This window comes from Struthio camelus, chromosome 1 (genome assembly GCF_040807025.1).
Source record: "Struthio camelus isolate bStrCam1 chromosome 1, bStrCam1.hap1, whole genome shotgun sequence".
NCBI classification, from domain to species: domain Eukaryota; kingdom Metazoa; phylum Chordata; class Aves; order Struthioniformes; family Struthionidae; genus Struthio; species Struthio camelus.
In genome coordinates this window covers 21,141,240-21,165,788 of record NC_090942.1, presented here as the reverse complement: position 1 = coordinate 21,165,788, position 24,549 = coordinate 21,141,240, and positions in this window count along the sequence as shown.

The following is a 24,549-nucleotide window of genomic DNA, read 5'->3' as shown; positions in this document are numbered from 1 at the left end:
GACTAAGTATGGAAGCAGCACCACGTTTATGCTACCATAATTAATGCAGTGATAGCTTTTCTATTATGAATTTCTGTTTTCAGGAATTTATAACTCATCTGTGGAAGTTTGTTCCAGGCAAAAACTTTTTGAAGTGTAACGATCAAAGATCATACAAAGCTTTACGTTTAAAAGAAAACTGTACCTTTTTTTCTTCAGCACAGCAAGCCAAAAGTTCAAAACAGCAGTGTAAGACAGGATAAATGAGTTTGTCCTGCTTTATTTGGGCTTCATACTGGAAGAAGTGACAAACTTTATATTATTAATAGTAAACATTAATACCAGAAGATCACTAAACAGCTTTTTGGACAGCACAGAGGCTGGCGTTCGCTATCACAATTTAAATTATTGCAATTGCTTGCAAGACAAGACTGTCTCCCAGGAGTTTTAGAAATAACCCTTTTCATTTAAATATTGGGCAAAAATTGATTTCAGCAGAGCTATGATTTTGCATCTAGCAGCTTTCACACAGTAAAAATTTGATTTCGTCAACGGAATGTTTGGGTGGGAAGGATAAATAAAACGGAGGTTTATTTAAGCACAGAAAATAATGACGAATATTAAATCAAGCAGAAGATTCAAAAAGATTGAAATAGCTAAAACATATTACCTAAATCTTGTCAAACAAAGCAGCCCTCCTAAAGCACCCTTATGTCTGTAGTTCCACTGAGGTCTGTATTTTTGCAGAGCTGGAGATGAAATACAAGTATATTTGTTTTTTTTTTTTTTTTTAAAAAAGATAGGGATAAAGTCCAGAGAGAGAAACTATCCAGAAGGAGTCTAAATGATTTGGCACCAAAGAAGCACTGTGTCTCTGCTATTTAACAACCAATATTTTTATAAATTATTTGTTGTTTTGTTTTTAAATACGTGCCTTGGTTTTGATGCTATATAAAATAATAAGTTATAAATCATTTAACCTGAGGCTATTGTTCCATTTAGCATTTATTGCAGTCTGTCTCTAACTGCGAGAAGGATTTTTTTCCTGTATTTTATTTGCTTTGCATTCTCCACTTCTCAAAATGTGCCATATTTAGGATGTCATGTAATGAATAATGTGTGTGGAGTCATATTACAGCTTTCATTTCAGGGCCAACTAAAGAAAGCATCCCTTCAAATTTATGTTTAAATCTCATTCAGTCAAATGTAAGCCTAAACATGCACCTTTCAAGTCAGCCTGCCTGCAGTAAGGGCTTGGTGGAGAGTTTTGTCAATGACTTTGTGGAACGACGACGTGGCATTTTTATCTTTTTAATTGTATGTCAGAAAATATGACATTACGCAAGCTGACTTCAAACTGCTATACTCCAGTAAACCAAAAATGCTGGTACATACAAGTAAAAGGAGACAGAGTTAACACTGAGGATCCCTGTGTGCCAGCCGAGCTGTGCCCGGGACGCACAGCCACCCCAGCAGCTGCACAGCCAGCCCACGGGCACGGCACTGCACCCACCGGCTCTGCTGCTCCCTGGGACAGCTCTCACAAGGTGATGGGGAGCGCTACCTAACAAGCAACGATGAACTTAAGCTGGTTCTGCATAGCATCCACTCAGGTGCCTCTGAAATATGTTCCCAGACCTGCTGCAGAGATGCTCGAGGAGATGCATACAAAGCCAGTTCAGTTGTAGCAGGGTTTATCTGCTGGGGTTCAGGGCTGGCCCTCAGGATTTAGCCTGGCTCCTGCAGGAGGCCAAATTCCAGAGTCAAAACTGCTGGGCAAGCTGACATTTCATTCCCTTGCTTCTGTGGGGTTGTGTCTGGTTACGCTGTATTCACATCAGCCCGATCTGCTGCACACAACTAGCAAGGCATGTGTTTCCTCCTCTGTGGAGATGGGAGAACGAGCCCTGAGAAAAAGACCTCTGCGGAGTTGAAAGTGCAGCTGCTTGTAGAGTATAACATTGGTTGGTTTTAGGAGAGAACCCCAGTGATGGAGTTCTTCTAAGGCATTTCCACTGGGCAGTGCTGGCTTTGCAGAAGCAGCTCAGGTATCTAACATTTTAATCTTTAACTTCCATAAGCCCAAACTGTTTGTGTTTATATCTTGCTTTGGATTGTCTCTTTCTAGTTCATATCAGTTATATTTGGCTACTGGCAATAATAATATCTAAAGAAATGATATTTTACAAATTGAAAAGTTGGATAAGATTTTAGTGTTTAGAAGAAAAAATTACTTTATTTCGAATAGATTCTTTGAAACAACTATCTTTCAATTGCCAGGCAAAAATTCATATTTTCTTTTGTCTGTTTCCTTATTTCTATCTGGTTGATTCATTTATGAAATATATGAAAATTTTGCATCCAGGCTCTACTTTATAAGCATAAAATAGAGATCTAACCTCCATATTTTATTCATTCTGCGTAACTGCATACAATCCAAACCCCTACCACATCACTCCCCTACTAGGGTACATGCATTTTTGCGAATCAGCAGCGGTGCCTGGAACAAATCTAAACCATCCATCCAGTTGAACGATAACAGTAACAATTACCATATGTACAGAGTCTATATCTTCTGTTTTTCTATAGACAATAAAGGCCATTACATTATCTAGTCTGTACTCTCACACATTGCAGGCTATTACATTTCACCTACATAGCCTTTTTATAAGTTTAAATATCTTATTTTAGGACTCTGAAAGAATAGCTCAAATACCCTGAGTTAAGCTGTTACCACATCAGGTTTTCCGCTGCTTCCCTCTCCCAGAAATTGCTGCCCCTGTAGCAAGGCAAAGGAATAACTGCTCCAGCTTGAACCCTGTTGTGCCACCTTTAAACACCAGGGAGGGAGGTGGGAATGCACAGCTGGATGTAATAGCATCTTCAAACACAGAAGCTAAATCCAAGCCTGAGCTCACCTCTTAAGTACTTAGACCAAAATATTTTGAACCTCAGTGAGTGATTCTGTTTACAGCAGGGGGAATCAAGATCTCACCAGTGCACAAGGCCCTGTAGATGACATAATGCTGCAACGGTTTCTATTGCTAACCTTGCTGCTATTCTCTGCATTCCCCAGGTATACAAATAAGAGTGAACTCAAATATAAATAGCAGACCCCTTTATCCTGAGAATCAGAGCATTCTCATAGATTGCCATTGAATCAATAGAAGGACTTCCACTAAGAACAGTATTGGCCTTTGCCTTCTAAAAATACACGTACCCTTATTTAGTGTGGAGTCAGTGAGTCATGTTCAGGAGAAAGTGGTCATAAAAGGCCACCCATTGGCCGTGTGAAGTCCTTCACTGGTATGTACCTTCCCGTGATTGCATTAGTCCTGTCTGCACTGCCTATCTTCCCTCTGCTGCTTGGCCTTTCGCAGGTGATGTTTTGGGAGTAAGGATCTGCCACATGCCAAAAGGGAGGTTACATGCTAGGGTAGAGCTCTGTTTTATCTGATTTTCCATAGCAACTTTACTTCAACAGGTACCAATTAGAAAATCCTGCTCCAGCTTTCACTGGGATCATATATCCTGAAAGCAGAGGCCTGTCACCACTCTCGAGCATACCAGTATTTGTGTCATGCTAAGAAGGACACAAGTTAGCTGACATGGCTGTACTGCTTCCTGCACACATGCTAACTTCTTTATTTTCTATCTAATACTGATTTGCCATGCATATTACCTAAATGAGAGACCCAGATACTTCAAGTTTGCTTACGGCTAGGTGTTAATACTGTCTTCTCTTTGCCTTCTGTCGTGCAGGTTCTTGAAGAAAGTAATGTAACAAAAGTCACCAGGAAGATTGTCACTTCTGTGGGAAGGCTGGGTGCTATAACCTGTTGAAGTGGGAGCAACAGGCTAGGGAAGCTTTATGTTTTATTTGCTTGATTTCAGGAAAGTTGTTTTGATTTAAGCCAAGAAGACTTGTTCCCACTGATTAATACTGCCTTGCTCTGTGTTGAGTCATCTTGCAATGCAACCACTAATTTCTACTGTCTCAGTAAAAGATAAAAGTTTTTAATCTGTATTAATTTAACTAAAAGTTTTCAAACTGATTTAGTTAAAATCAATGCAATTCTCGTACGTTTCTTTAAGAAATTTATTCGATTGGACGTGTATTAATTTTAGGCACCAAGACAGATTGATGAACGCCCACAAAAGGGAGTCAGTCCCAGGTTATATAAATCAACTTACAATTTGATTGAAAAACTCTATTTTCACTTTAGGACTAAGAACAGTAAACATTGTCTTTTTCTCTTATAGCTTTGTTGACTGAAATGCTTTGCAGTGTGTGTCTCACAGGTGGCACTGAGGATGTGCTCCCTGCCCCAATAAGTTTCAATCTGGTCTTAGATTTTAAATGAGAGGGAACACAGAACAGAAGACATTGCAAGCTGTGTTGAACTGCTTATTACTTTCAGCTGGAAAAAAAAAGATTGGGAGAGATGAGACTCACAATAAAATGATGATGATGAGTTTTGCTAAGCCAAAAGAAAATACTCAGCTGGAATGACCACAGGACATGGCAGGTTCAACTCTGTGCTTGATATTTAAATCCTCATAATGCAGGAGATTTTTTCCTAAGTCTAAAGCCATGAGCCTCTTTTAATCACTTCTGTGGTATAACATATGTACAAATTCCTTAGAAGAGGGACCTGAAGAGGCCTCTTACCTGTACAGATGAGTGTCTCACACATCAGACCATAGGACTAGATTCCTGCTTTTTCCTAACCTGTACCTCCCTCTATAAGAGATCCTACAGCATTTTCTGCGCATAAAAAGATTTTTAAAAAGTTCATCAAGAAACTAGTTTATCCAGTGCCAAATTACTGTAGCCACCTTTATGAAATTTGGTAAGTGTTTAATATCACAGGAACAGAAGTTCAGCTTAAAATGAGAGAAGGAAGGGTAATATTGTGGATTTGCAAAGGGAAAAATAGGGATGTGTCATGGGCCTGTTACAGTATCTTCTACTGGGACACATACCTGCTTACTCTATCTTGATTTTTCTATGCTGGACCTGTGAGCTTCACCCTTCAGGCATTTTCTCTAGCTCTGAATATTCTAAATAAACTTGCAAGCTCTCATATGGTCTCTCCTAAGAGATGAACCCTGCTTGACCAAATGCCGAGCCCCTGCAGGAAATGCTTATTCTCCCACTCTATCTGGCATCCTGACATACCTTTCCAAGAAAGCATTTTGCTGAAAAAGCTCCAGCAAACATTCATCTTGTCAAGAGACGAATCAAGAGACACAGGTCAACTGAAGCACAGAACACTCCTGGGTGACTCCAGGCAATTTATGCAATCTTCTGCACTTTGCTTCTCCACCTGCAAAATACAGCTAATAATGTTGTTTTGTTTTGTTTTGTTTTTTTACCTGTCTTGTTGAAGGTTTCAGTCTTACTATAAGATATAAATATAAGGAAACATCTCTACAGAAATATAAAGTTTCTCTAGCTGTAAAATATCCTATTTGTGTGCACTCTTGAAAAGAATCACCCAAAGCTAATATAAGGCTCTCACCTTCAGTACTGCAGGTTAGCATATCTACTTACATATACGTACGATGCCTAGCACAGCGCATCCACTGTCTTGACTCAGGATCCTTCACAACTATTATAATGGCATTATTGGACACCTATAACACCTTGGTCTATTGCCTTTTGAAGTGTATGTTAAGGGAGATACACACAAAGTCGCACCTCTAGGAGCAAAGAACGCTGGCCGTGTTCTCAGGTAGTGAAGATCTATTGCGGGGATCATGACTGAGGAGTACAAAATTAACGAAAGTGGTATCAAACAAACACAAGGAAGTGCGCTTCCATCTAGTGCAGAGTTAAGATATGGATCTTGTCTCAAGTTATAATGGATGCTAAGCGCTGACACAGGATCAAAAATCGTTTAGACCAATTTATGGAACAAAAAATTTATAAAGAGTTGTTGAAAACAAAAACACCTTGCCTGCCTCAGGAAAACCTTTAGTCCAAAATCACAGGTTACTGGGAGAATATTCTGAAAATTAGCACTGGGTAACTGCTCTGTTCTTATACTCTTCGTTGGACATCTTCTCTAGAACACTCTCGAAGACACAGTCCCGGGATCGAGCAAGCTGCTGTTGAGGTGGGATGAGGACCCTCAAGTGTTCTTACACGAGGATCACAGTGACAAGTGATCCACTGAATGGTCCCTGGGATCTTCTAATGGCTGTGGCAAAGGAGGCTAATATGATCTTTGATCACCAGCTGACTAGTAATTTTAACATCAGAGCTATGCTCTGAGGGTGGGAAAGATGAGGGCGCTGCAGTTCTCTTACCACAGTGACGCTGACCTTGACCTCATTGGAAAATAACTGGGGCACCGGGGCTGTTCCAAGGGGTGCTTCTCGGGCGGGAGATAGGCAGAAGGCACTGGGGAAAGGCTACGGCTTCTGCTTTATCACCTCCCTACCTTTCCAGCTCCCCAAGCTGTTTATTCTCCTATTAATAGTTTGTCCTCACAAGCAGAATCATAGACACATGGGAACATGTGTGTCTGCGTCTGTGTGCACAAGCACACGCTTGTAAGTGCTTAGCAGTGTCACATCTGTACACCATGGCTTTGATACCAGTAAAGAAACCTACAGTCAACCACACTAAGTCTGCGGACTAGTTGGGACCCCATTAGAGAGTGATGTGTGAGTGGGTGTTTGTCATTCTCCCACAATAGCTACACGCTCATAGCCTGTCTGCATTTATTTATTTATTTATTTATTTATTGGTATTGCTCATGGACATCTTAAATCATCCTAACTGAAACATTTGAATAAAAATGCCTGAGAACTCTCCGTATGCTATCCCACTGCATTCTTTTCTAAGCTTTGCATCCAGCCTTCACAGTACAGATGCTTGCAGTCTGATGCGATATAACTTGCTTTTATTTTCAAATGGTGCATTTGTCAACATTTCAGAGCCATCCAATCTCCATCAGGATACAATGACAGCTGATCACAGGTTTTAAATAGCTGCCAGATATTTGGAAATATAGTCTTTTAAGTGTGCATGATTAACCGCATGATTCATTCAAAGATGAGAAGGAAGACAGTTACTCTCCTCTGATGCACTGTGCTCAGGAAGATGATCTATTTTTAAAAATCTCAGACTAGCCAAATTATAAAGTGAGGGAGAACAGTCAATGTGCTAATGAGTGACTACCGCATAACTGTATAGGAAGGTCAGGTATCAGCATATGGCCAGTCAGATACAGAGATGTCCTCAACATTGTTCAAAATAAGGTGAAGCTGAATTGTATATAAAACCTTCAAATAACGTCGGCAGCAAAATAAAACCCATCAGATCTCACTCTTGCCCATTCTTTGGCACATGACCGAGTAGTATATGCAGCTATGCAAACCTGCAGTGGCAGGACCTGAGGCCAGCAGAGCACCCGGGAGGTGCTGTCAGCTCACAGAGGAACTCACTGCCAAGCCCCAGGAGGCTGATCCTAGCAGCTAGAAGACTGCTGAGTAGTGTAGTGATGGTTGCATAGACCCAGCCCCAAGCTAAAGGCAGAGTTAGCCTAGCCTCAAAACTGTGTTCACAGAAATACACTGTTTCTATGACTAAGCCAGCACCTGTGTCTGATGCGGCATCACACTTTGTAGACACAGCTGTCACTTGGAGCTAGTTTAGGGCTCTCTTGAGCATGCACCACTGTAAAATCTAGTCTCGCTTCACTAAAATGCCAGAACCAGAAGCAAAATGTTGACTTTGTCAATGTCAAACTTACTGCTTCTGCTAGTCACTGTTCTCTACCAGTTCTCCTCTGCAATTACTTGCTTTCATTCCACGGTATTGTTTCTGCACTTGGACACACTTTTAAAGAGAAAAAAAAAAAAAAAGAAAGAAAAAAACAGATAATGAAATTCAATTTTCTAGTAAACTTTGAAAACTAAGGTAAAATTCCTGAAGTAACTTTGAACTTTGAAAACTAAGGTAAAATTCCTGAAGTTTCATGCTTCTTGCATGAAACCGTCTGCAAATTGTGAAGTGTAGTTATTTTTGATAACTGACTATTTAAGGAACAAAGTACAAAGAAACAGTTATAAGACACTACCTGAGAAAATGAATACCAGTCAAGTCTATTCTGTAATTCTGAGCAATCTAGAATGACTGATCTGATGCATTTTAACAGAGCTATTATAACTAGTTTCAAGTATGGTGATAAGGGAAAGTCTTGTTCATGTAACTGTTCTAACCTAACACTGTTTACTTCTTAAATAAATATTGGCCAATCACAAGCCCTAATGTTGATAAAATTTCAACTTTGCATTTATTATTTGGTAGGGTTTTGAATAACTGGCAGGATGACCCCTTATCATGATGCTGGATCAGGCTTTGGTGACCACAGGAGGAAAATGATTTAAATTTTATTTGGCCAGCCACTGGCAGCTTGGAAATGGGAGCTTTCCAGTTATTGCATATTTCCCTTGCCTTAATCGCTAGATTTCAAGATCCTACCCTCATTTGATACTGTATCTCTCACCCTACCTAAATATCTTCTAATGTCCCCTAAAAATGTCTAAAATGATAAGATATACACATCACATTCTTACGATAGTATATATCATAAATGACAGCCGACTATAACTCTAGACACTACCAGAATTTTTCACTGAAGATTCCCACTTTAGCAAGCAATATTATAAAGAGAAAAGCTAGCACACTATGCACTGTTCCCTGAAGTGTGGAGAGTCTATTTCCCTAAAATATTTGACATGATGCTTTAAGGATTATTTGTCTACCAGTGAGGGACGCAGCCATTTGACTGACTGACTATTTGATTGATTTGCCCAGTTTTGTGCCTCAAATATTCTGTTCTGTGCTAGCCTGGAGCTTCAAAGATTGACCTGAATTTCTGCAGTTTTGAAATCTGACTTAAAAGAATTATGAATTGAAATTTAAAAATAAAAAAAATACCTCTCCAGTCCCAGTGAACAGAAGAAACAAAACAGTGGAAGAAAGGATAGGAAACTCAACGAGCTCACAGTACACCATTCATTCCCTCAGTGCTCTTAACAGAGCCCATGGAATAGAAGATGCATAGCACCATGCCTATGACTTGGTATGGAAACAATTCATCTGAAACACTGCCTCTCTTAACTGTTGAAACCCCTTCAAATCTTTTCAAGATCAGTATCTATTTTAAAGTAGTTTTAGAGATAAGTTATGGTGTAGACAGGTCCAAGGAAAATCATTCTATTTGGAAACAAAAACTTTGCTGAGTTCATGCAGACCTGTTGAGTCTCAAGCTTCATATGCTGAAACTCATCCACGTAACTGCTCACCTCCATCCTCCTGCTGCAGTGCTGGTGACGTGCACTTTTCAGCACAATAACACAACTCTCTTGCTCTGGAAATCTGAGCTGCAGCGCCTGGGCGCAGGGTCCCAGAGCCAAACAGTGGCTGTGCAGCACCCTTTGTAGTAAGGTCCTGAACACAAAGAAACCGATAGAAGACCCCCAAACCTACATAGCAGCCTCTTGGATAGATCCTTCCTTCATCACATGACTCAGCACCAATGGGTGAGAGGAAGGAGTAAACACGTTACTGTTACGTGACTCAACCTGGAGGGCGTGCAGATCTCACTTAAGCTGGTATATAAACGAAATAAAAAAAGGATTCTCTTCAGATCTCCGCAGAGATCCTTCTTCTAATTTCTCACTTAAAGAAACAAAGAAAGATAATTCCCCTTTATGTTATTCATCACAATGACCCAGCCCATTCTCACCATGAGCACCTTGCATGACTCAGCTCCTGCTTGGCTCTCATTTCATACTTGTGCAATGCCGCCAAGAATAGCAATAGCCTTCCAGCACTCTCTGGACCTGTTTTCATGCCAAGCTGTTTATTACTGTCATGCCATACATATGCCTTCAAAAATCCCCCCTCCTTCTGTGCCACTTTCCCTGTAAAAAGGGACTACTGGCACTATTCTACCAGCTACCCCTAGTACTGATGGAGTGGCACAACTTAACAGTAATGGTGGCTATTTATTAACCCTGCTCCACTCTATACTTTCCCTTATTACCTGAAACAACTTGAAACCCTTGCTGTGTTCTGTTGAATTTAGTTGGTAAAGGGTCACTGGATCAAATGCACCTCTGTGCATTTGGAAGTAGGGAGCAGAACCAAGGTTTTCTCTGTGCCAAGGATGTACCTCTAAATAGTAGCCTGTGAGGTTAGGCTCCTTTCTGCTTGCTGTGCTCCCATCACTTGGGTGTTTCACCTGCACAGTAGATGAGCATCACCACAGCCTTGCCCACAGACTGCCAAAGAGTGCTGTCTCCTAGGAAGAACAATCTCTTAGTTTGAATCTCCTCAGGGTGAGAGGAATATTAAACTGAATCTCCTCCTTTTTGATTAACTTCTCTAATCTTACTACAAAAGGCAGCGCAGTGCTACCACCTCCTTCTCTAGCTGTGGTTTGGAAATGACTGCTTTGCTCTGCACTGAACTCAATACTCTCAGGATGCGTTAGGCAGTTAACTTGCTCCCAGATTGACTTTGACATGAGGCAGATGTCAGAAAGCTCCCCTAGCTAAAAAGTCTCAAGCCATGGAGCCATGACTATCTTTACACGTGAAGGAAGGCCATGGTGTCCAAGGCACTGCTGTGTCATCCAGAAGCATCCAAGCCAGCTCTGAGAAGCCTGGCTTTTATTGGAACCAGTGCAGCCCGTCTGGAGTAACCGGCATTGTTCCCATTTAGCCAGGACTGACATCTGCATTAGGAGAGCTATACAGTTGCATAGCTATATTTTTCTGTATAACTACTTACAGCATTATTTAGACATTTTCTCTCCTGAACATTTCCTGTCCCCACAGCAGGAATGGCTAAAGAGCACAGCACACAGGCCCTGAGACATGGCAGTTTGTATGTTGGAACAAATTCAGATGTTCAGGTTCAGTCCAGCAATCTTTGTAAGACATTACTTTAAACTCCCACCCAGGTTTCTATCTGATAAATGAGAACAGAGGCATTCTCTCCTTAGCAGAGACGTTATGAGAGAAAACATTAAATATTGTGAAGCACACAGACATCTGGGCATCATGCATCTACCTGAGACAAATTCTTAGAAAGCATGTAATACACTTGTGATTTGTTAGAAGGACTGCTTTGTGATCGCTCCAACTGTATGTACGTTTTACACAGTTATACAGGGGTTATAATCCCTGCATTGTGCAATAGGCAGAATTTTTCCTTTCTACTTTTTGTCCTATAGTGAACTATTTTTTCAGTAGGAAGGTTCAGTAAATTGCTCCAGCCACCTGTAAGTGGTCAAAAAATACATTTTTTTCCTACATTTTACAGAATTAAAGGTGTAGTTTATCCACGACAATAAATAGGGAGCATTTGAGAAGAAGAGAAACTGCCTCCTACAGAACACACAAAGTAAAATAAAAATACAAGTCCCATCCTTCCTGGCAAGTTCTACTTTGCACCTATGAAAGATATTTTTTAAGATAAAGGCTTAATTCCATAAAACCAGTGACATCAGCTACTACAGCCTAAATTAAAAAGGCAACATCATACTATGAGGCATGCTCAAATAAGATGAAAAGCTAGTGTGAAATAGTCTTTCAGCAGTAGGTCTGGTGGATTAGCTGATAACAAGCTTTGTTACAATGTGGCTGCTCCCAGGTGATAAAACTGCTCCACTGAGGCTGGTTGAATACTCACGTATACAAACAGAGCTGGTCCATGAAAGAAGAGCCACTGTGCCAAAACCATAATTAGCTAGCTGACACTATCTAGAGAAAGACCAAGACAATAAAAGGGAGGAGTGATAAAGCCAGAGGCTGTTTTCATGACAAAGGCTTTGAGTTACTAACATTCAAATGATGCAGTAGAAGCAAAAATTATGGCTTAATCGACACTGTGAAGCTTATTCTGTGTACAGTTCCACACAGGGTCTAAAATCAGCAGTGACGCAGAAGTCAGAAGTAGTACAACATTTATAGGCAGATTAAAATTACTTAGATCATATTTGCCTCGAGCAGGAAATCACCACATTCATCACGGAGTATTGAGGTGAACCCCAACAGCCACATTAATATGTGTATTTTGGAAACAGAAAGTCCTAATGCGCTCTCTCTCTTTCCTACTTTCTTGTGGAATCCATGTCTATCCAGGTCTCAGAGGCCTGTGTCTGGGCAGTTAAACTTCTGTAGCATATTAAAGGTTTAAAGTAGGACATTTAAAAATCTTTCATTCAGATCAGATCTCCTGATAGTAATATGAAAGAGGATATCAGGAGCTTAGGGTCAGTATCAGTCTGTGCTACGTGCCTTTCAAGAAATATCAAGAGAAAGTGTCCGCCATGGAGATCTGACCATCCTAATTGAGGTCAGAAGCAACAAATGTGCAGTAACAGGACCAGTAGTACAAAAAAACTAACTAAAGGCTTTTCCACACCAAAGGCTACTAAGGAGAATAATGTGCCCCTGGAATTAGAGGAAGGATTCTTTAATTGTGTGAAAGCTGGTTAGACAGAAAGCATACTATAGGGCTAAAAGGTCATTTTCAGGATGGAGAAAGTCAGCAGTGGGATATCCCCAAATACAGGTGCTAGAACTAGTTTTATTCAATATCTTCATCAATGATCTGGAGAAGTGTGAAACCTAAAAGCCTGCAGGATATGCTAAGCTTTTCAGGTAGTCAAAATCCATGCCAATGGAGAGGAGCTGCAGGAGGACTTCACAAAACTGAGGAAGAGGGTAAAATGTGGCAGATGAGCCTGGTGTAGGTAAACAAAAGATAATGCATTTAGGGAAAATTGTCTGAACCATGCCAACATGATGCTGAATTTTGGAAATGTCACTTCCAGCTCAGGAAAGAGTTATTGTAGCTGCTTACTTCTCACACTTTTAGATCAATGTGTAGCCAGAACAGCTAACAAAATGTTGGGGTACATTAGGAATGGTATTGAAGACAAGGAAGAGAATGTTGATCTGCCACTATATAAAACTTCTATGCACCAATATCTTGCACACCTTGTGCAGTTCTGGCCTCTGCATCTCAGGAAGGATGTGGTAGCATTAAAGAAGGTACAGGGAAAAGCAACTAAAATGGTCATAGGAATGTAACAGCCACCTTACAAGGAGAGATTAAAGATGCTGGTACTCTTCAATTAGAGAGGGGACTGGTTTGGACAGAGGTTAGGGAAATCTGAGTAGGAACTGGATTGATCATTGATAAAATGAATGCAGAACTGTTACCAAATCTCTCAATAGAAGAATTAGGGAGTGCTTGGTGAGATCACTATGAAGACAATGGTAGCAGTGGGAGATTCCCTGCTATGGGTGTTGCAGGCCCCCATTTGCCAACTTAATCTGCTCTCTAGGAAGGTTTGCTCTTTGCTGGAGGATCAGATCGGGGATGTTGTGGAATGACTGACAAGGCTTGTTCTGCCTCAGACTATTACCTCCTGTTGTTCTCCTATGTAGGCACCAACGATATGGCCAGGGGAGATCTGGAGCATATCAAGTGTGACTGCATGGCTCTGGAAGCAAAAGTGAAGTGCAGGAGCCATGGTGGTGTCTCTTTAATCCTCATGGTGACGAGGGGAGCTCTTAAGGAGGAGAGAATGAATCTTGCAGGTCAACGATCAGTTGCACAGTTGCTGTTGGCAAAAGGGATTTCATTTTTATAACTATAGGATCCTCTCTGAGGGCCAAGGACTGCTAGGAAGAGAAGGAATCCACCTGGCAAACTGGGGCAAAACCATTTTTGCCAACAGGTTGGCCAACATGGTAAGGAGAGCTTTAAACTGGGAGCAATGGGAGAGAGAGATGATGACCCACAATCAAGTGAGAAAGTGGTGCATGAGGCTGGTAAGCAAAGGGTGAAAGATAATATGGACAAGAGAGACTTTGAAAATGACCAAATAGGGTTGGACAGCACCAAAGATATGTGTATGCACACAAATAAGGGTGTATCAAGAGTACAGCAGTACGGAGAAAACGCTCACATTTTTTCTGGGTGCCTACCTAAAGTGCCTGTATACATGCAGCATAAGGAACAAACACGAAGAATCAGAGGTCTGTGTGCAATCGCAGGGCTATGATCTCATTGGGATCATGGAGACAGTGGGATAGCTCACTCAACTGGAATGCAGCAATGGATGAATACAGGCTCTTTGGGAAGAACAGGCCAGGAAAGGGAGTTACCTTTTATGTGAGAGCAGCATGCATGCAGCTCTGCCAGCATGCATGAACAATGAGCCAGTTAAGAGCTTATGAGTTAGAGTTAGTGGGCAAACCCACATGGGTGATGTTGCAGTGGGGGTCTGGTACAGACCACTTGATCAGAAAGGAGTAGATCAGGCCTTCTTCAGACGACTGGAAGAAGCCTCATGTTTGCAGGGCCTGGCTGGATGGACAACAAATCAGGGCACAAATATCTAGGAGGTTTCCGGAGTGCATTGATGACAACTCGCTGACACATGTGATCGAGGAACTGATAAGGGAAAATGCTCTCCTGGACCTTATACTTACAAACAAGGAAGGACTGGTCAGAGATGTGAAAGCCAGGAGCAGCCTTGGCTTCAGCAGCCATGAGATGGTAGAGTTCAGAATCCAGTGTGGCAGGAAAAAAGCAAATAATAGGATCACAACCCTGGACTTCAGGAGAGCAGTTTGACCCATCTAGGGTTCTGCTTGGAAGAATCCCATGGAAGACAGTCCTGGAGAGAAGAGGGGCTCAGAAGAACAGGTTGATTTTCAAGGATTACCTCCTCCAAGCTGAGGACCAGTCCATCTCCAAGTACAGGAAGTGAAACAAAGGCAGCAGGAGGCCTGCATGGATGATGAAGGAGCTCCAGACTACACTCAAACATCAAAAGGAAGCCTACAAGATGTGGAAGCAGGGGCAGGTGACACAAAAGAAATATGGAGACACTGTTTGAGCATACGGAGATGGAATTAGGAAAACCTGTAATTTCTTTCTTCCATACATTCTCCTCATACTCAGCCCCCTGATTTCCCTATCATGGTATATCACATCAGTCTAAGCAGACTTTTAAAGGTGTGGTTTAGACTTCTTTGAGCAACCAGGATTTTCCCCATGTTTACAAGCAAGAGACTCCAATTTGCACTAGGATCACTAGGCCCTAGAATTTTACATAGTGGTTTTCACTTATTGGATTGAAAAAAAGAAATCTTTACCACTTTCACAACTTTGATGTGCTGCAAAAACCCTTAGTAAGAATGCAGCCGTGACAAGAGAAGAAAGTTTTTAATCAGATTACCTTATGTCATTTGGGGGGTTTGTAAACTATGCCTACAGAGTAACCCCGCCTTGGGAATATGCTGCATCTACACTGGTGCACTCTACTGACTTGGCTATGTAGGTCTTCTTACATGGGCAAGGATTTATTTCTGCTTGGGAGAGATCATTATCTGAAAGATCATAGCAGCAGGTGGTCCTATTCCCAGGAGGGAATCTCAAACTTCTTTTTGCTAACATTCACAAATTGCCGTGTTTCTGAACAAACTTGACACTCAAGGAGACCTTGCAGTATGACTGAATGAAATGTTCCGTTACATAAATAAAACAGGTTCCAGAAAAGACTACAGTAACATCTGCAACTTCTAGATTGTGTTCAGTAACTGATGACTGCTTATTATGTGTTAGAATATTGAATGTTGTTCTCGTCAGCATTATTTCTAAAGCAGTATTTTTTATTTTCCTAATCTGAAGAGTTGTGAGGCTCTCTTATCCTTGAGCCATTCAAGAAAAGACAAACCCGATTCCTTCATGTTTTCAAAGAATAATAATTAGAATCTATTGTCCATCAGCTTAGTCTAAGCCTGGTACTCCTGTCCAAAATCCTTGCGAAAAAGTGGGAGATCATGGTTGCTAAATCACTGCAATAATGGTCCTCCAGTTTCTTACTAGTACAAGCATACTGATAGACATCTGCAAAGCTAAAGCTCTGATGTCCGTTGGCTAGGAATTGATGCCATGGAATTTGGGGGTGGGATTTAGCATCTGCTTACGACAACTAAATTTGGGTGTCAAAAGTGTTCAAGATCCATTTTTAAGGTTCTTGTGCTTCTTGAGATACTCTAAGGCATTTGAAGCATTCTCTCAGGGCTAACAGAGATAACAATGGATTTGCAAAAGACTTGAAACCTTTAGGATCAGCAGCACCTTAGGACCAGGTGCAATGTCCCATGGCATTTAAAAAAAAACCCGAGACACCTACATTAGCTTCTAAGGGAATGCTGATGTACGATGACAAACACTCATGTAGATGAGTCTAATTTAGCATGAAATAAACTTAAACTTTGACATCTTAGACTTTGATAACTAGCTTCCAGAACAGCCTATGTAAGATGTGTGCCTGTCATACTTATTCAAGTAATGGATATGTGTTTAACCTAGATTTTGTTATCATGTTGCACACATTAGCTGTATCTGTTTTTAACTACCAGCCATCTCCTGCTCTCAGGTGGCGAGGCAGGGTACAAGATTACAGCCTTTCGGTGCGCATGCATTAAGTATACAAACACAGTGCGTGCCTTCAACATGAACAGGAGATTCAAAATGAAGTGGGGTCCAAGTCATCAGACAGCTTTGGTCAGAGCAACCACTATACTTTGAAAAGTCCACTGCACTGTTACCTCAGCTGCCTGCTGGGTACATGTTTATCCCAGCTGCTGTTCAGCATTGTGGCCTTCCTCCCCACCCGGTGACCGCTGTCCAAGTGTGCAAGCTCAGTTTGACCAGTGGCAGCTGATACTCTGGTTACAGAACAGAAGGGAGACTGCTGCTACGGTTTAAAATACATGTTTTTCAACATGCCAGTGCAAGGCAGGAACCAATTTTATGCGATTTGGCTGGTATGTCTATCCTCAGTGCTTTAGGGAACTAAAAATTAAACTGTGCCAAATATGCAAATTCAAATCATTCTATTCCATAAACACATTTTGCTAGTATGATAATATGCCTGATATTTACGTCCTCAACTAACTCTACATCTAATTTATTTCTCACCCCTCCCCCAAGCCCAGCCCCTCTCAATTACCAGTTATAAAAATTAGGTTTTGTAATGCACCTAGAAAATTATTAATCTGGGTTCTCTATATAAATATCCGCACAACTCATTGTAGGTAATTTGGAGACATTACAACCAAGTGTTCCCTTGTCTTTTAACAGTGATGTGATTTGGCTACAATATTACTCAAAAACTGACATTTATATCTAAACAATAAAACCTGTGTTGAATTTGAACTTTCTCGAACTTTGGCACTATAAAATATATATACAAGAATCTTTATATGCACTGATTTTTTTATACCTTTGACTTTCAACCTGCTATAAAACCTGCTGTAAATAAATTTCTTGGCCTTCTACATTTTTCCCTATTACATGGCCTCAATAATATCATAAGTGAAGTCTTTCATACCCTTGTCTAAACTAAAGGGAACATTTATTGAAGCATGCTTACATAGACGTTTGGAACAAAAAGCATCATTTCCATTGAGACTGAAGTTCACTTCACACCAACATGCTTCAGGAGCCTGCTACTCAGACAACTGACTGGAGAGGCACATCGTGTGGCATCCAAGGTCATGAAGTACCTTACGGATAGCATTCAACAGCATGCAGGATTAAATCTGAACAAATTGTGTCAACAGGAGAACAGTATACACTCAACACTATTCTCCATTTACTGGTAAAGTCTGACTGTGAAAGTGGTGTTTGTGCGCATGTGTGCGATATAAATAATGATGGTTGGCCCTTCCTGGCAGGAAAATAGTAAGTGAATCAAATAATAAGTGAAAAATCAATACATTAAAAATAACCTGCTCAGGAGTCATCCTCACCTTTGCTATATTAATTTGGATTTTTTTTTATTTTAAATCAACAGGATCAGTCAGGCCAAACAAGCAAGAAACCAGCCAAAGCAATTATTCACAGCTGAAAACCAGTCTGTAACCAAGCAGCAGAGAAAACAAACCAATAAAAACTTACAGAGATAAATAAGTGAAAAAAGGGAAATAGTAGATGTTGCTTAGTGTTGACAGGGTCTGGTGTGTACAGCCGAGGCTATAAAGCACTTAATCACCTACTCAAAGCCACAGAGTAGGCTAGCAGTGACTGAAACTTTTTCACCATATCCTGGTTACTCAAAAGTCATTTTGTCGTGTGGTTGGTATAAGCGTAACGCCCCCACCACCCCTGGTAGCCTCTGAGGCTCTCTCAATAAAAAGGAAAAAGCAATATCTGGGACTCTCTGGAAGTGAAAAGAGTAACAGATTTCCAGTTGACTTCGAGAGGCCCAGGACGTGCTTTGTGCGACCACGGACTGCCTGACTTTTGACTCTCCTCCTATCTGGGGTCATTCACCTAAATTGCGATCAGTGTTTAAAATGCCAAGTCACTGCACAGAAAGCCAGAGATATCACATAAAGCCACAAAAGCCCAGTTTCCCACTGTGATTGAACTACACTGCTTGCTTGCTGTTTCCTGTCATTTCCTTATAAATTGAAGCTTAGGGGATTCCCTCTTCTGCTGCTTTTAAAAGAGTTGTTCCTAGACTGTCCTCACTTTCCTCTTCCTGACTTGCTGCTTGCTATAGTGAGTCTGCATTTTTTGACCGGCAATAGCCCTCACTTTTGTTTTCCTTTGTTTTCCTTTTTTTTCTTGGAGCTAGTTTTCTTGTATCAGCTGGTTTCTGGAAAGCTATTAAATAATCTTGTTGATTTCTCCAATGCCTCTAATTCTGAAAGTAGCGAGTTCCACAGAGGTGTACGCACCAGATAGAATTAGTACCACTGCTGATAGGTTCATTTCCCCAGCTGATTGGGTCCTACATACCAGCTCAGCCAGCTCTAGGCTGGGAACCTCTGACTCAGTACTGCATTGCCCCATATGTTCCCATGGTTATGCCAGACTCTTTGAAAGCTTCAGCAGGTGCCAGAAGTTCTGACACCTCATCCATTGCACGAACCAAAGTTAGCAGGAGTGCAGATGAGGAAGCCTTAAAGACAACTGGTATACGCAAAAAAAAAACCTCCAGCACAAAGAGAAGATGGAGGGTGCTTTAGGAGCCTAACTCTTGGGTTTGCTCTTCAGCTGAGACTTTGAGAAGGCCCCACATGCTCAGCCAGTTATATAAAAGTTAAAGCCACTCCAGGGACAGTTCATGTGATGGTTCACACAGCCAGTAGCTTATTTCAAACTAATCAGCATGCTTCTCCTTCACCACCTCACAAATACTTAAGCATAAGATGGAGATTGCAGCTTTTAGAGCAGGAAGGAACCTTGATCCAAATGAACTGAAGTCAGTAGAACTCACCTAACTGATTCCAGTGACCTTTAGGCTAGACTAAACCCAGAAGTTTTCAAGGTATTTTTGAGTTTCAGATGGCTTCAAGGTAACATCATATTATGAAAGCGCAGCAAAACAAGAAAGGAGGAATCAGGAATGCAAGAAGGCTTCTGGCATGTATCGTGGGAATGGACCTGACAATACACAACCATAATAGGGAATGTTGCAAAAGGAGAAGATGGTATTATTTACCCTAGATAGAAATGAAGAAAGTATTAGTACTGTTATTACAGGATCTTTGAGCTCAGAGGAATTCTCTTCTTCCCCAAAGGAATCAAAGGTATTTCCTCAACATGGGTTTCTTCTTGGGAGCTATCACATGTCTCTGTAATAAACTTAGAGGACATGGAAACAGCAGTGGACATGAATCAGGTGTCCCTACTCTGTCAGGATGCCTGTTGCCCCAGACACACTTTATCAACTGATTTTTCTGGGAAAAAAAATATATCACATTATAACATCTGAGGCATTGCTACATGCCAGATATACCTAGACATTGCACATCATATATTTTAAGCTTTCTCTTTCCCACAAAAAACCTAAATAGCAACAGATTCATCACCTAAGGAAATATCACTAAATGGGTTTCTTATGCAGCCAAGCACACTCATGCTTAGTGGTTGATTATGGGAATGGAGGTCAGGGGGAGGGAGGCACATAAATTAAGTTTTTGCCTGACCAAATTTCATTTTCTTACTCGAATTCCCATGAGAACTTCTTGTAAATCCCATAGCCTTATACAGAATATGTCATTCGAGCACTTGTAAACATCTAGAATAAAACATTCAGTGCTGCCAATGAGAGTCTTGGGGCCTCCCTTGCCCTGCTGAGGTTCAATCAGATGTTCAGCGTAATTGTAACAGCCTCCCTCCCTGTCCAGCCTCTCCGACATACAGTTGCTGCCAGAAACACAATCCCTCTTCCTGTAACCTCCAACTAGGTGAAAGGGAAAATTCCAGGCACAACCCGTCTCCTTGCTGTGTTAGGCTTATCAAAGACACAGGCCAGACCTGACAACAAAACATTATACAAGAATGTATTAGCAACAGAAAGGCCATGCTTAAAGGCCCCTAAACCCAGCTTCTCTAGTATAGAGCCTTAGTCCCCTCTAGTGGCTGTTTACCACAAAGGAAAGCTCACTAATATTTTGAAAAGACCAAAGCTTAGCTCCACATAGGTATATACAACTCAATGAAATAAATAGATATATACACATATATACATTGTACAGAAGTAGGTAAAGATATATAGAGTATTCTCATTTATGACTGCAGACGTTTTCAGACCCAAAGGATCAATCACACAAACTTTGATAGGTTTATACACACACACACACACTTATGCTTACATATGCCTATATGAATCATCATTTTCTTGGTGGTGTTTCATTTGCATTGGTATTTAAGTCAGTACCTTACTAGATAAAATTACCTTTTCTGTTTAGGCACTTACTGCTCATAGACAGACATGAGCCAGAAAGAGCTTGGAAAGGATAAACATGATATTCCCAGACATCTCTTCATAAAGGGAAAAGGAAAAGCTCCCCCCCCAATAACAGGATATAGATTGCTTCCAACGGAAAATACCAGGGAAAATCCCAGCTTCTCTCAGTAAACCGGAACAGATTGCTGGGCAAAAGCTAAAATTGACATCATGAGCCAGTGCTACTCTTAATAAGGGAAATAGTACTCCGGGTGACTTGACCGTTATCCTGCACAGTGGATTTTAAACATGTCTTTGTGCATGATGCAAAACTGATGCCAGGAAAAACTCATCAGTTTGGAATTTCACAACCTCTCAGAAGACCATAAGTCCCGTCTACTCAGGAGCTGAAACCCTCAGCTTGTTCCAGTAAGCTTTCCAGCAGTGCTTTCAAAAGCAGTTTTCAGGTTAAAAATGCCTAAAGTTAAGGAAGTGAGGTAAGGACACATAGGCACTTGCTTCCCCTGTGGCTGAGTTAAGAAAAGAAACAACATGACATTTAATTGGAAAATTGAGATGTGAAAAGTAAGATCCCTTTGTGCCTTTTTGTAACGACTTTATGTCAAAATAAGCAGTACGGAATGGGGAATGGGACCCATCATTTAAGGAAAGGCATCAGTGTTTTCTATTTCTGTTTGTTTACACTCAAACAGGTTTCATGCCTTGCTGTGTGCAAGTCCTGGGAGGCTGCTGCATTTCACAGTATTTGTGAGCTCTATGTTTTTAATACTGCCTTGTGAGATATGTTCTGCAGACAACTTCTCCATCTTTTAGACGTGATCCAAAATTCACATCTATTCTATTACACACCAAAAATATGACTAACAGCTATTATCCACATTCTGTGCACATCACATAATAAAGGCACAATAGAGGAGGCAGGCAGAAATGAAAATCTTAGACAACATCCTAGTACATGAATTAGAAATATTTATATCCAGTTATACAAATGTCTGTTTTAAAAGTATATTACAAAGGGTGACCTGAAAAGTCAAAATGAGCCAACAGAAAGAATTACCTAATTCAGCCTTCTGTAAATGCACTGGCATTGTCTTTCCTTACATGATTTCATGCTATTTTTAGTAAGATCCATATCTTATCGGATGGTCTCAGGTTGAATGGAATAGAAACAGGTGGGAAACAGTTTTTCCAGAATGCTTGTAAGCTTCCTCACCCCCCCCCCCAAAAAAAAAAAAAACTGACATGCATCCTGAGACTTTTATTATAAGGCTAATACAGCTTTTTAAATACAAAAGTTAACTACTTAAATTCATAGAAGAGAGTGAGAGAATTCCATCAACTCAAAAAGGAACAGGACACTTTACCAGTTTGTTCCACAAAAAGTGAGAAGTATGAATGAACAGTGATGGTCAGGGTGTGGTTGCCTGGTAAGGAACATGTTCTTAGTGGTCACCACTTCTCCCCCTTCTCCCTTAGGCATTCCTTCTCCCTCCAGAAGTCTTGGCCTCAGTCTTTTCTTTTCCAGACCTCTGCCTCATCCCCTATCTTGCTCTCATTTTCCTCCCAACAAGCCAGGCCTGCTCTCCATGCCCTGGTCTGCCCATTCAACCTGGCTCCCCTCTTACCCACCTCCCGTCACTTCTCCCTACCCACACTCTCTGTTCTCGACCCCGGGGGCTCAGAGTTCTCACTTCTTCCAACTCCTCAGCTAGTCGCAGTGTCTCTGCCCTGTGCTCCTCAGCTCCTTGTCCTAGTTTCCTTGCCTAACCACTCTCAGAGCTCCACATATCACCAGGCTCCTTGTTGGTTCTGCTTTCTCTGCTCATCCTCAGCTGAGTTTCAGACTTCATTTTTACTGATTCTTCTTCCTAGTTTCTTTGCTTCCTCCACGACTGATCAGTCTCCCTATAACCTTATTATTCCTTTTCTAATTGCCAGTCCTTGAAGCAATACCCAGGCAATACCATTTATGAATGCAGTTTTCCTAGAGAACTTTATGCAGGCTTGTAAAGTATCCAAGCCTTCCGAAGGACACCAAAGAAAAAGCTCCATGAGATCCAGTAGGACCCTTATTTTGCCCCTCCCCCCTTTTTTTTTAAAGGAGAGAACTTTATGTGTCTCAGAGACATGCCAAAGAAACCCCTAGGAACAGGAAATGCTTCTCTGCATCATCCTGAAGTAGAATTGTGGAAGAATGGGTCATTTTGCAGATCAAAAGGTCTGGGAATTGTTCTTGTTTACAAGAGATGTGGATTCAAGATCTAAGCTGAAAACACACTGATTACACAGCAGATCAAAGTAAGAACATCAGATACATCTGACCCAGATGTAGCATGGCCACAAGGGCCTTTACAGTTTTGTCATGTTATGCCAAGTCATATTTCCACTTAAAAACAAATAGCACCTTATCTGAATAGGATGGGACATCACAGACAAATGCAAGCTTCATCATTTTGCTTTGTCAAAATTATATTTGTAGTTTTCAGGTTTTCATTTCTTTATCCAGGTGCCTGAATGCATAACATCTGTTGCTTTCATCCCTAATTCCCATATGATCCACTGCCAAGCCATTAAAGATAGAAGTTTGCAGATGCCATGCGCTTCTAGTTCAATCATGTGTCATTTCACTGTTGCTCCTGACCTGCTTTGTCCCTCCAGGGAAATTTGGAAGGAACTGAGAAGAGACATCAAACAAATATGCTCTGCATAGCTGCACTGGCTAACAACACTGATGAGTCACCTTCACGTTACTGGAGGACTGAAGGGAAACAAGCTTTGGGGAATCAAATCACAACTTCATTTCGTCATCTAGTGTAACAAGCTCCTGGGTCTTTACTTAAGGCCAGTGATACATTAATACAGCAGGCTGGATAACTGTGGTTTTCTAACAGATATTAAAACCAGATTTTTTTTTAATAGTGATATTTATTTGACTTTATGTTGTCAACACTTACTCTGCAGTACATATATGTCAGTCATAGGCTGTCACAATTGCATCTGAGGGGATGATCAAAAAGTACAAATATTAATAAATTTCATGTTTTCTGAATTGCTGACAGTCCTTTGTTTAATAATCAATTAGCAGCTGTTGTACAACAAACCATTATATATATATAAAACATATATACACGATAATGTATGTAGCATATAGCCTTCTCAGATTTAGTTACGTCAGAGTCTGAAGACGCAGTAAACTGATGAAAGTTTACTAAAGTTTTGCCAGCTGAGGATCTGGCCAGTTACAATGGTAGTTTTGTTTTTGTTTTTTAGTTTGGTTTAGTTTTTTTGTTTTCACTTATTACGTTCCATTAAATTAATTAAAATAATTTTAAAAAGAAAATTTCCAGGTAATGAGGTCCTGATATTGCAAGACATAGTGGCTTCAAATATTAGTGTAACTAATTCCAGGAGCGTGTAGTACAGACACGTATTGTACATAAGGCAAAGCAAAGACAGTGCTATATATGACATAAAATAACAGAACGGTGGCATTTCTGAAAACAGGTATTTGATTTGTCTTGATAAAGGCAACAGCGAGAGCTATCTATTCAATATCTGAAAGTGTTCTTTATAGTTTTTTGAAGGATGGAAGGAGAGTACAGATTCAAAACATTTCATCAGCATAGTCAATAACAGAACAGACCACACAGAACATATCAGGTGCTGGCCCGAGTTACAAACTGCTTAGAGAGTATACAGATGAGATTTGCATGAACTGATAGGGCATTCACAGGGTAAAGTGCGATTT